This window comes from Thunnus albacares, chromosome 7 (genome assembly GCF_914725855.1).
Source record: "Thunnus albacares chromosome 7, fThuAlb1.1, whole genome shotgun sequence".
Taxonomy (NCBI): Eukaryota; Metazoa; Chordata; class Actinopteri; order Scombriformes; family Scombridae; genus Thunnus; species Thunnus albacares.
Window position 1 is genome coordinate 13,212,190 of NC_058112.1, and position 20,794 is coordinate 13,232,983.

Here is a 20,794-nt window from a genome sequence, read left to right on the forward strand (position 1 = left end):
GCAGAAAGACCTCTACTTAATTATACACCCATAACACAGAGACAGCACAGTGTGTAACATGTAGAGAAGAATTTCAAGGGCGATTATTGCTTTTCACTTTTCATTTATTGCCTATTTTTTACAACCTAACTTTGTGGAAAGGAGAAGTGGAACAACAGGTTATGGAGAGTCCCTTGAAAACACTTTGCTTGTGTCAGTAGCTCAGCTTTATCTCCGGGCAACATCCCTAACTCCATCGGGAGTGATGTTCAAATAAGGAAATGTGAATCATGTAGCAGGTGGATGTGACTCCCCTCGTTGAGACCTGCTGATAGATGTAACAGTGGAGCAGAGGAGAGAGACTGAGATAGCGAGGTAACCGACCTGCACGCTGGTATTTGACATCTTTTTTTCCCTGCCCCAAAACAAATAATTTTTGAAATATTTGTATGAAATAAATGTACTTGAAAAAAACACTATTTGTGCTTTGCCAAATAATGTATTTGGAATTGGGCCTACCCCTAGCTAACGGGGCCAAAATTGACATTTTGGTCATGTCCCCTTTTTAGAATAAGTTCAACTGGGTTTGATCCAAGATAAAATAATGTCTGTTGTTTTCAAAATATTTAAGCTGATATAATATCAGGCTCTTAAACACCTCTGGAATTGCTAAAGACACAATATTTTAACTGCGTCCCCATCACATATCATGAAAAATGTTGATAGAAAGTGCTACAGTGCAACAAAAATACAATATCAAAAAGACCCATATGACTTCTTCAACAAGATCTTAGCCAGAATAAGATCACATGGACAGCCCCAGCATGCTGTGGCTGGTGTCAGTGTTTGCCAAGGTGGAAACCCAAGAAGCTGCTTGTTGACATCAGGTGAGTGAAGTTGCCTTTTCTGTGGGTTCAATGCAAAAACCCTGGTGAGGGACGAGTTTGGAAAGGTGATGGAAGATGGCTTGATCAGTTGGCCTAACATATTCTGGAAACTTTTCAGCAAATCAGGAGGTGAAGGGAGAACAACAACCAGGCTGTTTTCATAAGAATGAAGAAATGCTAACGTCAACTGGGGACACTGTCAGAAAATGAAAGGAGGCTTTTGAGGAATTGCTAAGCCTCATGGAAATGCTCTCTGGGCAAGAGAAGACCTGCAATCTTCAGTGGTGATAGTGGTGGGGGGTGCTCAGAGTTTTAATTTCTAACTCAAAAAACGACCCAATTGAAACATTTTATTTGCACTCTGTGGTACCACCTGAGAAGCAATTATCTGACCAAGAATTTCAGTAAATAAGTTGGATAGGTGAACGTGAGAAAAAAGTCCAACATTAGATTTTCAAACCCGCTAACAACCCAAGCAGAAGGGCATCTTTGGGTTTTAAGTAACAAGGATACTTGTGATATGGTTGAACAATAACTTTTAGTCGGACTGTTGCATTAAAATACCAATTTTATTAAAAAGCTTAGAAAACTGGAAAAGTTGTCAAGTTACTGCGGCATAAACCTTGCCCTGTAAGGAGTTAAACATACAGTATATGTTGAGACATAATTATTGTGCTTACACTGCTTCACTATCAAACACCTTCATTGTTCAAAGATGATTAACATGCCAGTCTGTGTTTATTTGTGTTTCCAACAAAAACTCTTAGCAAAGCAGAAAAAAAAGAAGCTCTTACTTTCTTTGATGAATGCTTTTCTCTCCCTGCCCCATCCTTACTCAAAAGCTCCTTTCTGTGTTTTTTTTCTTTGCCTTCCAACACTGTAACAGCATTCCACATGCTATCTTTACTGATTGCAACTATGCAAAGCAACAGTTGTTTGAAAGCCTCCTACATGTTTGCAAAAACTGAGCTGCATCATGTCTTGCCCAGAATGCCTGAAGGCTCTGCCCCAAAAAAACAGAAACAATGAAACAGAGGTAGAGAGGGAGGGGGAAGAGGACAACAGAGATTATGCACTGCCATTTGTTACCCTAGGAGGCACTGTTGTTCCTAAATTGAGAGCTGGGGTGCAGCCAACGGCAACACATCATGCCAGGTCTCTTGAGGATAGAGACTAAACATCAGGTAAATTCAAATATAAAACACAAAACAGATCTGAGATATTACACACTACACTACACTACAATAACCAGTACTCATGACAGGGATGACCCAATTCCATTATTGCATACTGTACATACATCAAATCACTGGGCTTGAAATCAAAGAACTAGATATGCAATTTGCAAATACACCAAACAATTTACAAGCCAAACTGGGACAGATATTGGCACTGGACATGTAGCACAATACAATCATCACTTCAGTGCTGAAACCCACGGTAGATCATGCACAAAATGCATATGCCTACATAATATACTGTCACAGAATACTTAAAGGGAAACTTCACCACCATGAATATGATGATTTCTTAAAACTAGGTCACCTATGTAGTAGAAATGTGTAATTATTTTTTAAATTGGTAAAAAGGCTGAAGATTCCCCATATCGCTCTTAAGGGGGAATCCCGTAACAAACAGAATGCATTGCACACAGTCCTGTCCAATCCACTACTGATGGTTTGTTTACGGAAATGGGTTTCCCAGCAGACAGGCCTGTTAGCAGGGACAAAGTTAGTGAGCAGCATTATATCTCTTTACTGAGGGTTATTTTCATTTAAAAAATGTTCTTCCTCATCAGTCATGATATATTGTACCAGTGTACAAGGATCATAAAGTAAAAAGCGTGCTGGAGTTAGTTATGCGGATCATTGCAAACTTACTGAGAGCTGCACACAAGCCAGGATGCTGCCAGAGCACATCTGTGCCGGTGGATAGTAAAAAAACCTCTCAGTCTGCCATCTTCATTTCAGCTTGGTTTGGCAAACAATTGTGGATGAAGGGGTGAAAAACTGCAAGCAAACAATGTTTCTTTTATTGTTTTGGATGACGAGAAACCAAGACCTAAGTGCTCAAGCTGAATGCAGCAGAGTTGACAACTCGGAGTATTCAGAGTTGGCAAAGTCCGATATAATTTCCTGTCAGAAAACAAAATCAGGTTTACCAAAGCACCACAAAGTCTGTTGCAGGAGCTTTCAGTTCTATCTCCATTCTCTCTGATGATCCTCACTGGTCGATGCTGCAAAGCTACCCCGGCACCTCTCTTTCGGCTGCCACTGTACCTTAGCTCCAGTGGTTGCTTTCTCCTCCATATGCCATACATGTTTTGTCTGATTTCACAGCACGATATTTGACCTCATAAGTTGTAATAGTAGTGCCAAATCTCTGCTCCGACATTATATTGTCCACTTGAGGATCAAAATTCTCAGTTTCATTGGCTTGCGCGCTGTGTATCATGAAACTGCTTTTCTTCCAAATATCCTGATATTTTAAAATATTTGGCAAAGTTTGATATTTTAGTGTCTGTTTTTCCCTATTTGTAGCCTAACATAGTAGAATGAGTGTTTTGGGAGACCCACCTTTGACAGACCTTGAAGACACCACTCCAGAAAATGAGGAAACGCAGAAAAGAAAGGCAGATCTCCAAAGTTTGCCAGATGATACGTTTTGCATCACCCAGTGGACTTTTGCAGCTGGATGAAGAGGGACATTTTATTACAGGGAAGACAGAGGAAAGTTTAAAGTCATTCATATATAATTCAACCCACTTTAAAACCATAGGAATCAACTTGAAAATCGGTGAAGATGCCCTTTAATTCTGTCAGAAAAATATATTCTGAGATTTGTCCAGATGATTTTGAAAATTAGGCAGCCTCAGTACCAGTCCATGGCTAAAAACAGACTTAAATTAAATTAGCACCAAGATGCCATTCCAGTATAAAAAATTATTTGGGGATTGTTTCCTTCCTTACATTTGTGGTCTTCACAAGGACACATGCAGAGACCAGAAACCTTGGATTTGCCGGTTTGTGGAATGGAGAAAAGAAAAGAAAACATGCCCTGAGTCAATGTGCCCTCTGTCCCCTAGAGCTCCTGTTCCATCATAGAGTGACAGGCCTTAGTTCTTACTGATCTGTGAGCAGGAGCAACAGCCACTGATCCTTCCTGGAATGGCGCCATTGCAGCAATGCCCAGAATTTTTTTTTTTCAACAGAAAAGTAATTGAAGAGGTTAAACATTTAGCTGTGTGCAGAGGGGAAACACACAGTTCTGGTTAAGGACCCAAACAGGGGCAGGGTATGCGTCTTCTTCCAGGGCAAGATGCCAGCTGGAACGCGGCTCACAATTACAGGCTTCTATCCATTTCACATTAGCAGGGCTTGGTTTCTGCTTTGAGCCTGAGATGAGCCTTGAACAGCTGGTTCATAAGGTGAGACATTTTTCAGGACACAGATAACGCCTCATAATTGCAGGTTGGATTTTATACGGAGCTTGGCATGTAAACAGCTACATTTTATAAATATTTTCAACTTGTTATATGGCAATAATTAGAACCTCATCATCAGAATGTACAAAACAAAATTGCACTCACACAAAACACAATCCACAGAGCCTAACAATGTTTAAAAATGCCCAACTCTATTTCTGGTGTATAAACAGGCAACATGTTGAAATGGTTGAGCCTGTAAAAGATAATACATACTGTGTGTGAAGCATATTAAATACAAAACCACTTATGGTTAAATGCCAGAACATTTAAAAGATCAAAACTGTGTTTCGGTAATCATTTTAAAGGATTAATAAATACTTAGACAGTGGATAACTTTCAATCATTATAGTTTTCTAAATGTCTTAATATTACAAAGATTGTGAAAGATCTTCCAGCGCTACATTCAGAATCAGAATCTCGCCTGGAGCTTACTCTGATGCCTTTACTCACCAGCGAGAGCTCCACTCAAGAGATCTCTTGGTCCATTGCCCACTGCCATCTTCTTGATACACCTCACTGTCACACCCCCACGATCCTACTGGAACACAGTTCCCCAACATCTGCTTGCTCTTCCTCCTGGGCCAGACAACATCAGTGTTTGGTTTGGCAATTTAACATAATGCCAACAGAAAAAATCTGTCCTTTTACACAAAGTAAAAGGGAACAGAAAGCAAACAGGCAAAATACAAAGACATCGTAGACTGTGTCCAAAATCACTCCCTTCTTCACCACTTCACTTCTTCACTACTAATATATAATTCTACACATATGGTTCAGCCTTAGTTTGCACAGCTACATCTGTTACAACATTTGTAGATTATTCCTAATGTGATTGGTGACTTGTTTGAAAGCTATGAAGAGTAAGCTGATAGTATGTCAATGGAGCCCCTGAGTGGGGCACCTTAGCCTTAACCATTTTATTGCACACAGTGAGATATTTGCAATTACAATGATTGCTTCAGTTTAACAGGAATGCCGAATAATAATGTAATTTTTCCCAACAAAAATCCTGCATCCTGACAAAGAATACATTATCCCGTTGGTGTCTAAACAGAAAGAGATTAAATGCATCAGCTGTAAGGAAGACAAGCCTGTGTTGTGGTGAGTTCTATGCCTCAGGAAACCAAAAGAAAGAAAGTGAAAGAAAGGGAAGGAGAGAGTGACAATAAAAGGAGGGAGAGAAGGAAGGCTGTGGGCCAATGTGCTAAACAGGCAGAATGTGGCATACCAACAGATGTGTATATTAATAAGTTGGCATACTGTACTGTTTAATTGCCAAATCGCCACTGTGTCACCATCTTGACAGGAGACAAGTGATGAGAAGTTGTCATTTAGGGACTGAAACCACAATTGGCAGATCTTGGCAGTTGGGAGGGAAATTTTCTTTCTGATCAAGTAATCACCATAATTATGCTATTCTGGATTTATTATACGCACAGGGAGGAAATAAATCTTTTAGCGCGCCTTTAGAACTGCACTGAGCACATTACCAATCTCCTAAATAGAATTCCCCTGATAATGCAAAGTCAACAATTTTATACACAGTTGTGTGTTGTTTGAAACTTACTGTTGTGTATCTATGGTGAATCAAAGTTGTTTGGTTTTCTGCTTTAGTCAGTATCCACATTTAGGCTAATGCTTTAGTAAGTATTGCATGACTATTAAAAATGGTCGGTAAGTTTCATTTCAATTACTCTTGCTTTCTTCCTGCCTGGTCACTCTATTCTGCTCCTTTCTAATCTAGTTTTAAGTGAATCACCATCAAAAACCATATGCTGACTTTATGAAAAGAAACATGCAAAACAAACAAAATGGAACAGAAAAGAAATGCAAGACAGGAAATAAATAACATGGCTTCATTTTAGCATTGAGCACTGCTCCACCTAGTCGATCAGGATCAGGGATTTTTATTTATTTATTTATTGGGTGGGGGGTTCTAGGCAGTATGGCCCAGTAATCAAGACCTGTCTCAGGCTTGATGAGAAAATAACTTTTGGTGAGTTCAAAACCAAGTTTAAGAGCTACGAGAGCACCAAGAAGTTTAATGCCAACAATGACAACATGATGAAGGCAAGTGGCTGGGTGAGGGGGAGAGATAAGAGGGCTCAGAGATAACCTGCTACAACTGTGGCCAGAAAGGGCATAAGGCCCGGGAATGCACTGGTGAGTGTAGAGAACTAAGACAGTGGTGTAGGTTTTGCAAGAGCTCAACTCATAAAGACGCAAATTGCTGACGAAAAAGGAGAGACAACATGAAACAAGCAACCAATGCTGAAGACCACACATGGGTGAATACAATGCTGACAAAGGCATTGTACATACTGTCATATCCACAGGACATTTTCTCTGTCTTGTGTTGTTTTGAATGTCATGTTTTTTATGATTTTCAAACATGGCACAAAATTCTTGGTCACTGTAAGTATAATGATGTGTCAAGTTAGAGAATGTGACAGAGGGAATGAAAATTGAGGGTAAGATTGATAAATCTAATCTAAACTGTGAAGTCTGCGCAAAAGGGAAATTTGTTAGGTGTAGGAACGGAGAGCCTAATGAAAGAGTAAAAGCCACACTTGAGATTGTACACAGTGGTTTGGCTGGCCCTATAAAGCCAGAGGGAAAAGATGGGTTTAGATACACACTCTCATTTACTGATGATTATTCAGGAACAATGTTTGTGTACCTCCTGAAAGCAAAGAATGATACTGTCAAAGCCACTGAAAAGTTCATTGCTGATGTGGTCCCTTATGGGAAAATCATGTGTATTAGATCAGGCAATTTCACAGAGTTCACAGCAAAAGACCTCCAGTCATTGCTTAGTAAGAATGCCATAAGACATGAGACTTCAGCACCTTACTGACCACTTTGAGAAATTGGAGAACACTGTTTGAAATGGCAAAATGCATGCTACTTGAGACCAACTTACCAAAGAAGTTGTGGGCATATGCTGTAATGACTGCTGCAGTATTTCGCAACAGGTGCTACAACAAACATGTTGGACACACTCAACACTACATGTTGACAGGGAGGAAGCCTAATCTTTCAAGGTATTCGGATCGGTCTACTAAGCATGCAAACAGGACAAGAAGAAGTTGGACTCTGGATGTGAAAAGGGGATCTTTGTTGGATATGATGAAAACAGCCCATCATACCTAGTCTACTACCCAGACACAGGGAGAGTCCTTGAATAGAAGTTAGTGAAGTTTGTTACAAAAAGTGTAGTCGAACACCAAACTCAGATGGATCTGGAAATGAGTTATGATGATCCTAATGGGAAGAGATTTGTATCCTCCATGCCAAAAGCCAAGATGGCTGATCAAAGTTCAAAGGAGATACAAGAGCCTCAAATTGAAACTTGAGAGTGACAGTGACACTCAGACAGAACAGAGAATATAGTCATAGTACAAGCTATCCCAATAGAGAGAGGTAAAGCCCCCAGTTCTTGAATGACTATGAATGTAAAGCGGAGTGTGATGACCAGATACTAGCTAATAGTGACTACTACTACAGAGTGATGTGTAATGTACCACAAACCTTCAAGGCTAGTGCTATGAAGAAAACTGATTCCCTTAAGGGAGATGATACATTCACATTGACCACACTGCCAGATGGGGGTAGATGGGTCTATGCAGTTAAAGACAATTCAGAGACTGAAACATACAAGGCCAGATATGTTGCAAAGGGTTATAGTCAAGTGTCAGGAATAGACTACAAGGAGTCTTTTTCTCTGGCTGCAAACATGACATCAGCAACCTGAGCAACCTGAAGGATTTGAAATTAAGTCAGACACAGGTGAAAAGCTAGTCTTCAAATTGAACAAGTCACTGTACAGCAGTGGTGGCTGGTGACTCAAAAAATTGGGGAGGACCAGAGGAAAACCAACATGGAATCTTACAACAAACCGCATCAAACTATATCATTGTCCCACCTGATGAAATCAGAGGGGTGGGGGGCAATTTTATATGCCCATAAAACAATTTGCTTGAGTGGTGAAAAGGCTGCTTCTTTAAAGACATTTAGCATATACATAATGTCTCTAAACAAAGAAGTGCTCATTTTAGCCACGGAGTGGTTCAAATGTGTCATTTTACCAAAGTGAAATTCAAATTTATAGTATTGTTCTATTGTGAAAACAAATTTATGTTCTCATCAAAAACAGACAACATATCACATGATTACACGTGTTTCCTATGTATTTTCTTAGTATACAGAAATATATAAAGTAGCACAAAGCTTATAATGTGATACAGGTTTAGATCAGTGCTGAATACAAGAAAGAAAAAAAACATTCACAGATCTAAAAGTGTAGGTTCACATCAGAAAGTATTAATGCATGTATCAAATACATGACTTACACACTCTTATCTATATGCACCACATACAAAATATAGTCTACAAAGCTGACATGTTAACACTAGGGGTGTTAACATGAACACAAAACTCACGGTTCAGATCGTATCATGGATTTGAGTCACGGATCAGATGATTATTAGGATCAGCGAAAAAAAAGGGAGGAGACAAATAAAACTTTGTTTTCCATTAATTTTGTAACACACAGCAAGAAACAGCAAGGAACTTTTGCCCATGGTCTTAAATGAAAACAACATTTAAGATGTCCAATGTTTAAATAAAATAAAATATATAAAATATTCAATGCTCAGTTATTGCAATGTGAGGCATGAAACCTTGCTCTTTTAAACAGTGAATGAAACAGCCTCTGTGCACATCATCAAAACTTGATGGTAACATTCACCGCTAACGTCAGTTAGCAGCTAGATGCTAATTAGCTGCTCAGCTGCAGCACATTAAACAGCAGGTAAATATAACTCAAATGTTACTTCGGAACCGTTAGATGCTGGTTTTATCATTGCTCTTCAAAATCCCTGTTAACGTTAGCGACACACTGTCTTGTTTACTTTGTCTTAACTGAGACATTAAATTTTGCAATTAATCCGCAGTTCATATGCCTGCCGAACCGTGGGGATCGATCCGTACAGATCACGGATCAACTACAATCCGTTACACCACTAGTTATTCTAGTTACTTTAAGCTTATTACTCAATATACGGTCAGCTTAAAAATGAACTAAAGAAACTGTCAGAAGCAAGCAATCAGGGTACCGGTTTAATTTAACTAAGAATGGGCCTGTTATTTCATGGAAATCTGAAAACCAGGCAACAGTAGCTTTAGCTACATGTAAAGCAGAGTATAGTATATGGCACTGGCTGATACAAATGAACATTTGTATCTTGTACAGTTATTGAATGGAATGGATAGTGAGTGCCAGTATCAGCGTCGGAAATTAGCGGGGGGCAAGGGCAAAAATGCCCCAAGAAATCTCAGAATGCCCCTAAGAACCGTAATCAAGGGGAAGAAATTGCCCCCAAAAATTCAAAAAAAAAAATTTTATCCTCATCAGTTTAGGTCAATATCCTAATTCTACATGATGCCATCATTTTATTTTTAATTCATTCAATTCATTTAATATGAATTTCAACACATAAACACAAACAGCGCTGTTGTTCACACTACGCACTATGATACCTGACAGAGGTGTTGCACTCCTGCTGCACCTGCAGTGAAGTTCGCTGCCAGGATGGACTGCTCCCTTCTTACAAAAATTCTAACTGCTCCACCCGATGAAAGCAACCTAAGTCCCAGGCCGTCACCAACACCACCACCAGCAAGCAAAATAAAAATAGACTGTGTGTCGAATAAATGAATAAGACGACTCTCCTCTACTGCAAGGCATGCAAGACTCACCCCCCCAAAAATAGCCTGGAACCGCAAAAAAGTAAACACGACTTTATCAAAGGAAGCGAACAGGTCAAAAAAGTGTTCGGCTCATCGGCACCAAGCCAGCAAACATAATCGATTTGCTTATGATAAGTAATATTAACGCTAACGCTAGTGTCTTTTGTCTGGCACGTTAGCCAATATAGTGTTAGTAATTTGGCTAACTAACATTAATGTTAATACATATACGTGGGTCTTGCCGAGGCTGTTTTATACTCTCATCTCATATATTCTCACTTTTTTATACAGATATACTGCATTATAGCTATAGAGGAGATCCACCTTTGCTCTTTTTTTTTTTTTCACCGAACCAAACAAAACACCACTGCATCGAGTGAAATGAGCTTGTATTCCCAAATCTAGAACATATTTTTTACTAACCAATGAGGCAGTGCTGGATAATCAAGTCTATTATGTTATTTTCATCATGTCATCCTGGTCAAAACCTCAGCAAGCATTTCCAGAACTGCATCAATAAAGAAGGAATATTACACTCGTTTTGTCTCTTTTGACAGTACTTGTAGCTACTAGTCTGTAATATTGTAAAACTGTGGCATACAACGCATCAGACCCACAATGACAACAGTAGACTGGCTTTGACTTGTAGGAGGTCTGAATATGACATTATCCCCCCAACCAGAACTTTTGGTCAATTTAATTAGATCAAACGATTTAAATATCGTCATGATCTCAAGATCATTATGTTATACTGTCATCTAGTGGTTTACACTGAAGGTTCTTCCTAAATAAAATCTTAGTTGTTGAAAGGAAATTGATGCATTAATTTGCTTTTCATGTGCTTATTATTGTAGTTAGAACATGTAGACAATTATTACAAATGAGACAGTGTTTACTGAGGAGGTTTTGGTTACACAAGGTGATGATTACTGTATTTATTTTAATCTGCGCTCATTTCACATTAAAAACAGCAACTTTATGCACAAAAAAGCGGACACCCTTGGATAGGTTTCCAGCACATATTCCAACAGAACATTCAAGAGTAACAAAGCCAAAAGAGATCTGTGAGCTAAAAGGAAGAAATCATAGCTCTGCTGCCTTTATCACAGCAAAATATAATGTCATGAAAAGTTTCTCACCCAAAGAAATGTGTTAATAATGTAAATAAACTACATAGTGTAAGTGAGGAAGGATGCAGTCTGTATGCTGTATGGCTCAGGTAAATGTGATTTCATTGTCTGAGGCAGATGAATTGAACTGAAACTTGAGGTCTGAATTAATATACTTTGCAGTCTTAAGTAACACTCATTTCAGCAGATAGTAGACCTATGCTCACTTCTTGCAATCCCATTAGAAGAATTCTGAGGATTTTTTTTTTCTTTTTAAATGTGTTGTTTTCAGTTCCAATCACATTTGATATCACTTAAGTTACTTAAGGGTACTTAAGGGCATCTCAAATCATCTGAGTCACAAATGTTGTACCATTTGACGCCCCTAAATTGAAGCTCATAGCACAGACTGGACATGCCATACAGACAAAAGAAGTGAATGTGCATTGGTGGACAATGGTGAATATGACAGTGGCATATCCTCCCGTGTTGTTTACTCACTTCAACTCAAGATGTTGTGCGTCAAGACACTGCCAGTGTGAAGTTTTACCTTGAAAACACTGTGTATCACCATGAAAAATAAAATAAAAAAACTGAGCCAGAACATTCCAAGAAACATGAATGAAATGTTTCAATTGGATTTTAATGGTACCCTCCTTAATTTATATTCAAGAAGCTTTGCTGGCCACTGTTCCAGAGAATTGTCCTGGTACATGCAACATTAGTGTGTCTCTTAATGTCAACATGGGCCCATCAATAGAGCTGCCTGGTGCAAGAGGGTGAAAAAAATCCTTGTGTGTTTGTGAATATCTAAAACTACTTATCTCTGAATAAAGTGGTTCTAGGAAAAGTCAAGAAGTGAAATGTCTGCCCAGTTTGAAAATATGAGATTCTGTTTACAGATTCAAAATAGCCATCACTTCATGGTTGGTCTTCCTGGTGTTAAAATATAATTCAAATGAATGTTTCATGAGTCGACCCATACATAACATATCAACTGCTGGGCACAGACAGCCCAGCACTAGTCAACCTCAATGACTGTCAACATGCTGTTTAGGTCACCAGCTGAGTATGTGAACACAATACTACACTGAGAATGGATGTCACAGCCATTTGTTCTCTTGAAGAAACATTGAAACAAGCAGTGTGACAACAATATGAAGATGACACCTTACATGACAAATGAAGAGGGAAGAGAGTAAAGGTAAAGGAAATCGTCATTCATTGATCAAAGCAAAGCTGATCATTCAGCATATTTATTATTCTGATAGCCAGCATTTGATCATTTAAAAACCGATTCATTTACAACCTCTTTTTCTCTCATTTTGTTTTACCTTGGAGGCATTCACATTTTAATCATCATTACCATGATCATAATTACCATTCACATCATAATCATAATCCTAAAGACATTAAACAAGCTGCTGCTAATTCCTCATGACAAAGAGCTTGGGCACATTCACTGATTGCACTCTGTTGCTTTAAATTGCTTTCCAACCCCAAATGCTTGCTCAAGTCCCAAATGAGTTTGGCACTGACAGACCTCTTACCCTGGCTATTACAATTCAGATGTTAAAAATCAAAAAATAAAAGTACTGTAATTTAATGAGTCGTCATTTTGACATACCCTAATTTGAAGAAAAATGTTTTATAGATGACCACAACATTACAAGTTTTGTGCCAAATAAGCAAAAACATCAAGGAATATGATGAATTTAACATAATTAGAATTTGCAAAACAGGGTTTTACATTATGAGTTTTCTTTTTTTTTTTTTTTTTTATTGATTGCTTCCACTGAAAATGAAAATGAAAGTTTGACCCAAGTGTATGGTAAAATGCTGGTTGGGGATTTAATTAATGGGCTGTTGAGTAGTAGCAATGTAGATTAGATTTTTTTACATATATATTCTAGATTTATATTCTTTTTTCCTGTTGGGAGAGGATAACGTGTTACTCGAGTTGACAACAACAATGCTTGTTACTGTAAGTGCAACAAAACCGTCATGAGTAAAAAGCCAATAAGTAGGCTGCTTAATCAAGCCACCTGTTTAACAAGCATAAATATATAGAAAAGCAAAATTTTCAACTGCTTTGCCTGCAGCGTCCCGTCCACTGCTGGTATGTTTTACACAACCACAGTGCACTGGTTAATCTAATAACACGAAAGCTGTCTGTATGTAGCCTAACTATTTATCTGAGTTTGCCACGTATCTTAAAATTTGGCAAATTCTTGTAAACTTAACTGCTGGCTGAGACAAACCAGCCCCTCCTCTCTACCAGCAGTACCTGCAGGCAGTGTATCACATCAGCAGCAGAGGGAGGAAGACAGAGGACAGGAGGAAAGACTGCCTGCACAGAGAGCAGCTGTGCACACGCCCCTTGAATCGGGTTGTAGTGACAGATGGTTTGAAATTGTATGTCATGTGTGGAATGTGTGTGTAGATTGTGTTTCACAGACGATCTGGCAACTAGGGTAACATACAAAACTTATGGATCCGTTTGTATGACGATTATTCATAATAAAGATTGAGGGCCATGCAAATTGTGGGAGTTTCCCGGGAGAAACAACAAAAAGGGAGCACAGCGGGAGAGGGGGTGAAAATACGGGAGAAACCTGGGAAAAAAGGGAGTGTTGGCAGGTCTGCTCTCATACACACACACACATGGTTTCTGTCGGGATGTTACTTATTTTGTAATTCAAATTAAGGATGAGTTGGCACTCAGCGGGCTATCTGCATTACAGTAACCATAGTGGCACAGTGTTCATCCCTTGATTCCCTGGGATCCTACAGACTGTAATTCACATCTGGGATTAAGACATGCTGTACATATAACTTGAACAGTATAGACACCATTCAGAGAAAGAGTTAGGATATCTTGCAACTATTATTAGAACACATGCTTCAAGTCGCTCACAACTATGTTCTGAGTTAACATAACTGCACAAAATGTCCAATGTTGATGCAGAAAGTTTAAATGAAAAAAATAATTAATATAGTTTATAAAGCACCAAACTGTCTTGTCTGATGAAATACAGCTTCAAAATATGGAAAAATACTTGAAAAGATAAGACTCATCTTATTTATTTTGATGTTGATTAGTCGAAGGCATCGTGATACTGTTACCATAAACAAACAAAATAGGACCACAATTTAACACATCGAGTTTTATCCACCAGATGAAGAGATACAGTACAAAAGGTTCTGAAAATGCCATTGGCCTCACTTGTTATTTACTCACAGGTAGGCATACATACCAAATTTGCTACAAGACTGCATCTCTGGCTATGTACCAAGTTTAGTGGCAGTCATTTGGCATACATAGTGAAAATGTGTTTTCCAAATTATGCAAAGTAGCTGAAAAACTGAAAGCAAAGTGAACAGCAGAGAAATGGATTATGCTGCATGAGTAGTTTGAAAAGTTTCTGTGAATGTTTGATACAGCTTTCCTGCCTTTCCTACCATTGGAATCTATTGTAACTTCTGAAACCAAGGTGACTTCAAGTGCTGAACAAGAAACAAACCTTTCAGAAGCTTTCTTCAAGCCTACAGGTGATAGGTGGTTTGTAGAAAGGTTTTCAGAAGAATATTCATTGTTAGCTAATATGCCAATCTGCTCAATTTAGGTAACAGGTTCCATTCATGTGTTTTGAATGTAGGTGGTGGGGATTTGATCAGATTACATATGGTAACAGAGTACCATTAAATTCATACAAACAAATCTGACATGTTCCAAGAGTCCATTCTGTAAAAACATTGATATACTTGAGTTTGTACTGCTGCTATTGAGGGCAGAAAGTCACTTTGAGTCCATTTAATGCAATGTAGCTCCTAAAAAGAGAAAGAACAACATGACAGAGAGAATGAAAGAGTGTTTTCTCTGAGAAATGTTGTTGTGAAACATGCAATCACTCCCACTGTCATGGAGCAGGAGAGGTACTATAGGGTCTGCATCCAGTGCCTTTGGGATGCTGAGAAGACATCACTCCAAACTAAATGTGACAGCTCAGATAGATGTTGATTTATAGTGCCCCTCTTGCCCTCTGCACCCCTATCTGTCTTCACCATCAGACTACATTTGCAAAGTTTGTGCTCAATATGAAGTACCAACCACCCATACAGTCTTTTTCATAGTCATGTGCTCAAGGTTGTGGATTGCTACAGAAATAGATACCAGAGTGGTGAGCTTAATGATATATTTTTCAATTCAAAATTTTATCAATTAAAATTTTAATTTGCTTCCCACCTGAATACAGCAGTGATGGTTTCATGCAGTATGTATTTATATACAGGTACGTTGCATATATTATTGCCCAGCAGTGTCTTTTTCCTGTACATCTTGTCAGTCAGAGGCAAGGCTCAGTCTCTGGACTGTTGTGGGTAAACGGTTTTTGTACAGTCATCAGTGCACCACCCACATGTGCTAGGCAGATCTAAAAACAAACAAAACCTCTGTGCTGAAGCCAGTTGACAAGTTGACTGGTGGTGTTTTAATAGGAAAGACAGAGGAGACAGGATAGAGATCTGAGAGTTTTTGAAACATGCTGCATGAAATTACAAATTGTAGCTATCAGTCCAGTTAGGACAACAGTGGGTGCTGGTGATCATTGTTAGCATCCACCAATAGAGGAGAAATGTGACTACAGGTAATTCCAAAGTTGTCTAATTTGCATGTTTTGTCTCCTTAGCTGGCTTGCTATTAGGCCTAATGGTAAGGCTACATCCAGTAGTGAGTTCAGAGTTGTGGGGTGTGAGAACAATGTAGCTTCACTAAGAGGACAGGACTTCATGCAGTAACTGAGGATAACATTACACTAGCTGTTGATGGTAGATAAATACCAAAAGTGTAGGCTGACTTCTTTTTAAGGAGTAATATGTAGATGATTACATTTTTCAAGTAACTGGCCCAACACTGCTTGTCTGTGCCGCATATGATTTGTTTTTGGGTCTTTTTTGGGTTTTTTTTATCTGTTGTTTGATCTTTTCTTACATTTTAACCAATTAATCTAACCAGGGTTTCAAAGTATGATGCAGGTTTACCTTTATGTATGCACATAACATCACCGTGTGGCAGTTGCCAAGGTCATGGCTCAAGGGCTGTGTTGCATTAACTAACCAAGCACGTTTTTTTAGAATCAAACCAGTACTGAAATATTTTACAAACCTGTCCACAAACAACCAGAATATCATTTGAAATATGTATATGTACATATAAGTTTGAGTTTAGGCATTCCCACACACAAAAGGACATTACAATTCAACTTCAGAAGAAGCAAAACAATCACACAATGCAACTTGCTCAAGGTCACAATGACTTGAACAAGGACCTGAAGTTTTTCTAACTCCTTTCTCATGCACCTTATACAGTATGTTGTGTTACCTTCTACTTGTGTTTCACAAACTAATTTACTTCTCTGGCTTTCTGAAAGAAGACGAATAGAAGTACAAGGCCTGTTAAGGGAATGTAGTCTAGATTTCAAAACAGTGCCCTCAAGCAGGCAACTGTACATGACATTTTTGCTTTTGTAATTCAAAGACACTCTTTGTGTCACTTTTTGTTTCTGATGCGGGTCATTTGTATGTCTGTTTACAGCAACAAAGACAAGGTCAACATGGAGGTTTTGTTGTCATCCAACTTGAGTGCTAACTTGTCATTTTATGTTGAAGTTTAAATTGGTGCAGTGTACTGAGTATGACAGTGTTTAGGCGTACTTGGTTTGGGTAGGAGATGGAATTTCAACGTTGTGTTTGCCAGAGCGCATACAAAATGCATGTTCCAACTAAATTGCTATTCATGTCACTGATTGACTGTCAACTGTGGTCCCACCCTTTAAGCAATGAAAGTCACACAGCATCTTCATTTACAATGGTGATTCTGTCAAGAGAGATTACAGGGAAGAGGAGTGTAGTGTATTGCTATTTTTTTTGCTGAAAACAAATAATTAATGGTGTGAATCTGGGTGTTCTGCAAGGTTTTAGATTAGCAGTCGTGGGAGTGCTGTAGTATATAATCTCACCCCTGCTGCCAAATATGTCAGCATCAGCTCTACTTTTACCACATTTGCTCCATAGCCTTGGCAGCCAAAGCATTGGATGGTGGAAAACTAAAGACAGATAAACTGAATACCCTTGATGGTGTTTTACTAATGTGTTCATGGATTTTTATTTTTGGACCAAATGTTTTTTTTTTTTTTTGATCATGTTAAGTTATTATAAATAAGTGTAATGTTATATTTAAGTCAATAAACTAACCAACAACTGTAGATGCTTTTAAGTTGCATTTAATTGTATCGTGGGAGTTAAGCAAACCTTAATCCAAAATGTTCTATAGTTAATGTTAGTTTTCAGGCAACAAAAGATGCATAATTTACTCAAGATGTCACTATTGTATTGTTTTCCCATCAAATTTGAGGGATGACACACAAGGGTGAGTCAGACATCTACTATATGCTATCACTGACAGCAGCAAACACAGTGCGAACTCAACTTTTTTGCATTCTAAAAGGTAACGGGCAAGGTAACTGTGTTTTTGTCCTGTGAAAAATACTATTATTATTGCATTGTTAGTCTTCTTACTTGTGCTTGTGTGGGTTTGTGATGCTGAACTGAACTGATTATGACACATTATATTATATTATACACTGCAAAATTCTTTGTGATGGTCATTGTGGTTTATTGTCATCGTACTATAGCTATTGCTGCAACTGGTTATGTTTTTATTAAGACTTCCTTGCTTATTAAGTCTTTTATATGAACTAATGCATGTGAGGTGTTTATACATTTTCTGTTTTGACAACACTTTGGTTTAAGAGGCAAAGTGAATTTTCCACCAACAGGGAATTTGACACTCCTGACAGAAATTAATATTAGCAGATTGTGAATTAACTTAACCAAGCTAAAGTTGTGATTGGATTTCTATTCCTTTTCCTTCTTATTGTAGAGTTATTTAAATTTTATTTTCTATCAGAAACAGACTGGCTTTGTCAGCAGGTGCTCTAAATTCACTGGATTACATCAAAGAAATCACAGACAGCTGCACTCTCAGCAGGTTCAGAGACAAACCAAGGCAATGTTAAATGAGTCCCACAAATACAGAATGAATTCAACAACCTCAAATTTGAATGATTCTTTCTGGTAAGCCTATGGAGGACAAATTAAAGGAAAATACCTTGTACCTTGTACAATAAAAAAATCTCATTGTTGGTATTGCTTTTGACTGCAGTGGAACTGTAATGGTTAGTTATCAGGTCTAATTGTAAAAAAAATTCCAACCTCTTCAATTCTACTGTAAAAGCATAACAAAATGAGAACATCAAATCTTGTTTTTTTTTTTTACAATGCATTGTGGTAATTAACCAACACACTGTGCATGTGTTCTCTGTTTTCCTGAATCTTTTCATTCTTGTGTGAAGCACCGTGGCCTGTGTGTGCCCTCCCAGCAGGTGGGCATGTGTCCTGCCTCTGTTATCTGTGTAGTTATTCATGGCAGCAGGTGCTCTCTCTGACATTTATGGGGCAGGTCTTCAGCCTTTGTCTTCCAAGCCCTAAGGGAGTGCAGCAACCATGACTTCACTGCACCTGATCCCCTGTATGGCATATGCATTGGGCCATTACTCTCGCACCCTCCCCTGGTGTCACTGCACCAGTGCAGGACACTGATTATGTAAACTGGAGGGTGGAACGATTAGCATGCACAGAAGCACAGGAACTCCTTCTGTATTTTCATATGAAAGAAACTTTCTGGAACATAGTTCAACATCAGAGTGCTAGAGTAATGTAATTTCTGCTTTGATGTTTATGCTCAACATTCCTTGGAGACAAACTGGGCGGTGGAGGAAGAAGGGACTCTTGAGACAAGAGCTATTTGATTTATCCCACCACTTTGCACAGCATTTCATTAATACACTGCAACTAACTTGGGATTTCTGTCAAGATTTTTATTACGTAAATAGTATATTGTCTTATATTGCACACCTGTGCACATAAGCCAAAATGTTGGACAGTTTCATTTTGTGAATTCAACTTTAAGTAAATAACCAATGTTTACTGTGTGCACCCACATACCCACTATCCTGTTATCTCCGCCAAATGAAATCAGATGCCATAACAAAAAACTATTAAGTAGGTGATAATTTAAAGAGGACATATTATGCCCCTTTTCCACAAGTTAACACAGTTCCCTGGGGTCTTAATAAAATGTATCTGACATGCTTTGGTCAAAATACCACAAAGATCAAGCGCTACTGCAGCCTTCCCATCCTTCTCATCCTGTCTAAAAAGCCCTGTTCAGAATGGGCAGTTTGAGTGTAAATAAACTTAGATGTTGCTGTGATTTAATTGCAATAAACGGATCAGAAAGATGCTGAAATAACTACATCATGATGTTGATTTGTAAAAAACCTGAATTCATCCTTTGTCAGGTCTGTCCGCATGAAAACAAGCAAACAACTGTTAAAATGCTTGTTTTTTGAATGGAGTTCAGATTGATCAGAGCTATGCTAACATTGTAGCTGCTCCATCCACACTCAAAATAACGTCATCTAAAGGCATAAATACAGCAGCGACATTGTTGTTTATATACAAGGATATGTACATACTTTGTAATATTAAAATCATATAAACTCACCAGCATTTAAAATGTTTATTATTGACGACAGCAACTGTAGTGCTGTGTGACTCCAGTGTTAGCTCCGGCTAGGCTGAGAATCCAGTTTGAAGATAAATGCATTTAATCCCAGAAGTTTAAAAAACAAAAAACAAAGTCCTCCCGCCGGTAAACTGCTCCAGATCAGAGCAGAATCAGATGTTTATTCCTCCAGAAGACAAGGAAGCAGCTGCAGTTGCAGCTGCAGCAGCAGCGACATAGATCTCTTCAGCTCTGCCCCTTGGCTGGCTTTTTCCTGCAGAGCTCACCAGGGCTCAGCAGCCATATTTCAGCAAGCAGTGGCTCTGCTCCTCAGCTGGCTCTCTTCTGCAGAGCTTGCCATAGCTCAGCAGTCGTCTGTCGGCAAGCAGTGGCTCTGTCCCCCGGTCCAGCCCCATCATACGGGCAAATTTTTCGCCCTTAGCTTAGCTTAGCTGAGCTTAACCTAGCTTCGCCCCATGTGACATAAGAGGGGGCATCAAATCTGAATGGCTTGTTGAATCACATGAGTACAGAGCAAGCCAGCCCACACCAAACTGACTGGGTGGTCTTATTTCATAGCTTGTGTGTTAGTTGGCACATCAGAAAGCCAAATACATATGCACAAGCACTGAAAAAGTGATTTTTTTTCATAATATGGTCCCTTTAAACTGCATATGTTAAATGTTATTGCCCATGTTTGGAGAGCATTTCAAACACAAAACAATCCCATGCATTTCTTTTGTGTGCATATATCTCTGCCTGTGTAAGCATTTGTATAGGCTTTAATTAAAAATGTGGTGAGTCATTGCTTATCTGACAGCAGGATATAGAGCTTTTGACAAATGTCTTACTTTCATTGTTCCAAACAATTTACCAAGGTGGTTTCATAACATATTTAGAAAGTGCCACATACAGATTTTAAAGAAGAAAAAAACACAGGTAATGTTTCCCATTC

General features: G+C 38.7%; 1 long non-coding RNA gene across 3 annotated transcripts; it reads right to left on the reverse strand.

Annotated features, from left to right (window-relative positions):
* Positions 1-1,275: 1,275 nt before the first annotated feature.
* On the reverse strand, positions 1,276-20,425 carry LOC122985130. 3 transcript variants are annotated; one of them, XR_006404031.1, is made up of 5 exons: positions 19,840-20,425; positions 4,804-4,929; positions 3,443-3,556; positions 2,747-2,875; positions 1,276-2,579 (listed from the first exon to the last, which is right to left on the reverse strand). It is a non-coding gene; the product is annotated as an uncharacterized LOC122985130 (long non-coding RNA). The 3 variants fall into 3 exon arrangements; XR_006404030.1 differs by lacking the exon at positions 19,840-20,425 and adding an exon at positions 9,895-9,998 and having other exon boundaries at positions 1,283-2,579; XR_006404032.1 differs by lacking the exon at positions 19,840-20,425 and adding an exon at positions 9,895-9,998 and having other exon boundaries at positions 2,489-2,579; positions 3,836-4,929.
* Positions 20,426-20,794: the final 369 nt, after the last annotated feature.